The 5,011-nt window shown below is 41.2% G+C and overlaps 1 long non-coding RNA gene across 2 annotated transcripts; it reads left to right on the top strand.

The window, feature by feature from the left end:
- Positions 1 to 17: 17 nt before the first annotated feature.
- LOC127918030 (uncharacterized) lies at positions 18 to 1,877 on the top strand. Of its 2 annotated transcripts, none has more exons than XR_008098503.1 (3): positions 18 to 381; positions 1,410 to 1,585; positions 1,676 to 1,870. It is a non-coding gene; the product is annotated as an uncharacterized LOC127918030 (long non-coding RNA). The 2 variants fall into 2 exon arrangements; XR_008098504.1 differs by lacking the exon at positions 18 to 381 and having other exon boundaries at positions 1,280 to 1,585; positions 1,676 to 1,737; positions 1,820 to 1,877.
- Positions 1,878 to 5,011: the final 3,134 nt, after the last annotated feature.

The following is a 5,011-nucleotide window of genomic DNA, read 5'->3' as shown; positions in this document are numbered from 1 at the left end:
GGCCTGTTGCACAAAAGTAGAATTAAGACATCCGGGATAAATGACTAAGCTGAGCTCAATGAAGCCAAAACATGTGCGTCCAGGCTTAATTGGTTGCACAAAGACCAAGCCAGGATGAGCAGACACGGATTCATTAAGCCGGGTGAAACCAATCCTGGATAGGTGCGCGCTCACGGCTCACTCAAATAGACCCCGCCACAGATCACAGATTAACTGATTTACCATGGCAACTAGAGCCGCGTACTTTTCCCCGTCGGAAGCACAAATCCTCATGGAGGCATACGAGGAGGTAAAAGATATAATTAAGAAGAAAGGCAACACCGCCACAGTGATAAAGCAAAGAGAAAAAGCGTGGCAAAGTATTGCAGACCGCCTGAATGCGTAAGTAGTGCACAATTACACACTCACCGCTCCGCTGAAACATCACAATTACAATTCAAATATTTAATTCACATCTCCAAAAACGCAGTTGTACTGTAATTATGAAACGGTTAAATTTTTAATTGAAATGCACTGCAGATATGAGTGAAATTGTGTAAAGTAAGTCCATCACACTGTATAAAGCTATGATAAATTATTATTAAAGCCTTACATTATTATTTAACGTTACTACGCTCAGTACGGTTTAATCTTTAGCCGTTGTATCACTCTGCTTCTTATGTTGTCCACCGTTTTTTTGTGTTTCTCCTGCTTTCATTAATGTAAAGCTGCTTGACAGAATGAAACACCAGAAAAGTGCTATATAAATAAAAATGTAATTGAATAAATAGATGAGCTTACAATAATAATCACTTTAATTTATATAGCGCCTTTCAAAGGGACCCAAGGTCGCAGTTGCTCACTGCACTGCAAAATGTCTTTCTTACTTAGTATTTTTGTCTTGTTTTCAGTAAAAAAAAAATCTAAAAACATCCTGAATATTTTCTTGAGCAAAATTACCTAGAAAATAAGCAAAAAAATCTGCCAGTGAAACGAGAACTTTTCTAAAATTAAGTGTTTATGGGAAAAAGTAAACTTATTTCAAGAGAATTTTATTATATTGACAGATTTTTTATTTGCTTGTTTTAAGCACACATTTACTTAAAGTTTATATTTTTGTCTAAACTATACTTATTTTGCTAGGTCATTTAGCAAATCAAGAAAATACATCTTTATTTAAGTTTTTAAAAAAAATATTTTTACTGAAAACAAGACAAAAATACCAAGTAATTTTTGCAGTGTGACTCATTAAAATGTGTGTGTGTGTGTGTATTAAACATGAACGGGCCAAAAACGGACATGGCAGCAGGTCAAAATCAAATACAAGAACATTCTGCAGAATGGTATGGTCCCTGACTAATATTTAACAAAGCACAAGCATATATTGTACCCAGAAGGTGCCTGCTCACACATTGTCTGTACTGTTTTAGCAGTGAAAAAGAATACCCACAGACAAGGCACGGGTGGTGGGTCACCAAAGGCTGACCTTACCCCAGCAGAGGACATGGCCTTGGAGCTAAATAAAGGCAGGCCCGTCTTAGAGGGGATCCCTGGGGGAAAGAGACGAGCATAGGTTCCTCCCAAGATGCCACCCGCTTCATTCAAGGTATGTCCTTCCATCTCTACATGGGATACAACCACATTCATATTGAATCAATTTGGACTGTCTGACTTTGGTTTACCTATTGCCTTGCAGTGTCTGGCAGCACTGTGTTCCTGTTAGAGCCACCAGCACAAGCACCAGACGATGCTGATCCAGTGAGTACTCCATCAAAGGCATACTGTAGGCCTGGCATGTCTTGTCTACTAGCTTCAATATGAATCCGATTAAATGTGATAGGGTGAAGGCCCCAGTGCAGCAGCAACAGCACATGATGGAGACGATGATGATGAGGGAGGAGACCATCTCTCTGGATTCCAGAAGGCATGAGGTATCATGGTAAGACTGTGAAAGTACTATTTACTCTACAATGGTGAGGAGTCCTCATCAAAATCAAAAAATCTAATTTCTTTTACAGGACCCAGATGCTATACAGTGGGAAAACCAGCCTGGCAACATAGTGCGTATTAATAAAAGGACACCAAATCCTGCCAAATTCCAGCTGCGCTAATTGTATTGTGTTCACAGAGCTCACAAGCTATCAGAAAGTTGTATGGCAACCACCTCCGGCGCCAAATAGAACTGGCAGACATAGACATTCAGTACAAGAAGAAAAAGATGGAAAATCTTGCACTGGAGTCCGAAATAAAAGAGGACAATTAGGAAACTGGACCTTGAAATAAAAAAACTTGAGAGGGAGGTGAGATATGTCTTCAATGTACACTGTATGCTAACTGTAACACAAATGTATTAATCATTATTTGTATTTCCTCCCCCAGCTCCAAGAAGATGACACAGCTCAAAATAAAAATTAGGTATATTCTCGTAAAGTCAAGTGAGCCATGACATATGAGCTCTTATTGTGAGCACACAGGACGGTGGCATCTTTCTAAGGTTTTTTTTATTTTCCCAGCAATCAGTACAACCAAGTCATCGTTATAAGGCATCGCCCTCTTTTGCCCACCCCCAGCACCAGGTGTGGCCACTAGCCTATATGAAGGCCCAAAATTGTGTGTTCCTTTCTGCTCTGACAATGGCATGCCCATTCGTGCGAGATGTGGTGGATGAAGAAGCACTTGTGCTGAGGAGAGCCTTCAGGCGAGAAAGGGTCTTCAGGGACCGGTTGGACCCACTGGCCTTCCTGACGACCATCTATATGAAAGATACAGGTTTTCTGCAGATGGCATCAGGTATCTATGCAGACTACTGGGTCCCAGGATTAAGCACCGCACTGCACGGAGCCATGCACTGAGTGTGGAGCAAATGGTTTGTGTGGCCTTGCGCTTTTTTTGCTAGTGGAGCCTTCCTGTACTCAGTGGGGGATGCAGAACAGCTGAACAAGGCCACAATTTGCCGCACAATAAGGAGTGTGTGTCTGGCTATCAAAGCATTAGCAGATGTCTTCATCTCCTTCCTGGCCACAGAAGACTCTGTGACATCAAAGAGGAGTTCTATAGGATTGCAGGTAAGAGGATCTACAAATTACAGGACAACTGTTAACACATAGTAGGATACTCATTACTTTGTGTGACAGGTTTCCCCAATGTCATTGGTGCAGTGGACTGCACACACATAAGGATAAAAGCCCCCTCAGGTGCCCATGAGGCCGATTTTGTGAATAGGAAATCCTTTCACAGCATTAATGTTCAGGTGAACATAACTTTTTGATATTGTCCATTGACGAACACTCTGCATTGCCAGTGATGTGCATTGATTGGTGTAATATTCCTCATCTTATGATTTCAGATGGTCTGCAATGCTGACTGTGTGATCAGCAATGTTGTGGCAAATGGCCTGGCTCAGTCCATGACTCCAGAATCTTTCGGGCCTCTGAAATCTATCAGTGCCTATCACAAGGTAAGCCACACAACCCCTATTTATAACCATCATGGCTGTGTCAAGAATATCACTGTGTTTATGAGGTAGTAATGATGAGATTTTGTGTTGACAGGTGAATTCTCTGGTGTGTTGCTGGGAGACAGGGGGTATGGCTGCCAGCCTTTTCTCCTGACACCTTTCACAGACCCCCAGGAAGCACAGCAGGCCTACAACCATGCCCATGCCAGGACCAGGGCCAGAGTTGAAATGACCTTTGGCCTCCTGAAGGCACGCTTTCACTGCCTTCACAAATTAAGGGTCAGCCCTGTTAGGGCATGTGATATTACTGTGGCTTGTGCTGTCCTCCACAATGTGGCCTGCCCTGAGGAAGGAGAGGGCCCCCAGAGTGCCACCAGCCATGGACTGGGACAATCCGGCAATCTTCCTGATGACGACAGTGGTCGGCTGCTGAGGGACCAATATGTGTTGAATTATTTTAGTTAGTATGTGTGCTTTCAATTTTGGTTAAATATGTCCTGCGGTGGCAGAGGAATTTGGGTTTTTTGGGTTCGTTTTTTACGAATTTGGCCTCTTATGATGTTTGTGCGGTATACTGTGTGTAATACAAGGCTGCATGGAGGCTACCATCCCATTCATTTGTCTGTTCAGTTGATGTGTATGGATTTGTCCTGCATTTATTTTAGTGTGCAGACATGCAGGGTGTGTTATATACAGACTTTGAATGTGTATGTATCATTTTGTATATGCTTGGATTCTGTGCTTTCCATCTTGTAGAGTCACTGACTTCAGTTTCGAAAGGAGCTGATGGTTTACCTGCTTTGTTTTTGTCCTTATTCAATAAAGGAACATAATGTTACACATTGTGTTTTTATATTCATATGGAATGTGTATTTGTTTATATGACAGAGTACTAGGGCCACACTGAAGAAAAAGGATAAAGTCATACATTTATGAGGCTGGTTCTTTCTGCAGAAAAGCTACATATTGTTTTTACAGTTTTGATACTTATGACAATGTGATACTTAATATTCTGGCACATCAGCATGTCTTTGTTTATGAAACCATACTGAAGTACAATTTCACGAAATGCCCCGCATCTGTCATTTTAACAACTGTCCTCCTTTAAAACAACTGGTTACAATATTATGACTTGTCTTTTTTTCCCTCTGTGGCCCTAATATTCTATCATTTTATATATAGTCTATGGGAAACTGTAAATTATCTAATGATAGCAACATCTAAAAATCATTTTTTATCCAAAATCATTGAAATTAATGATCACAAACGTTTAAATAATGACAGTGGGTCTAGTTATATGTGATAACAATGTATAGTGAGCAGTGAAATAACTATTGGTTTCCATTTGTGGTGACTGCTGACTGACATTAGGGATGAGATTAAATAGATCCTGGAATTTAGCCTGGTCTGGAGCAGGCTAGCTCCACAGAATAAATCTCCATGGTAATTTATACCATAACATATCCTCCTGCCCCCTATCCATCTTTAGTGCAACCGGATTACGGATCAATTGAGCCAGGATCACCAAGATATCCTGGCTTAATCCCTTATCCTAGTTTTGTGCAACAGGCCCCG

The sequence above is a fragment of the Oncorhynchus keta genome, unplaced genomic scaffold, assembly GCF_023373465.1.
Source record: "Oncorhynchus keta strain PuntledgeMale-10-30-2019 unplaced genomic scaffold, Oket_V2 Un_contig_12833_pilon_pilon, whole genome shotgun sequence".
Taxonomy (NCBI): domain Eukaryota; kingdom Metazoa; phylum Chordata; class Actinopteri; order Salmoniformes; family Salmonidae; genus Oncorhynchus; species Oncorhynchus keta.
This window is presented reverse-complemented; position numbering and strand designations above follow the sequence as displayed.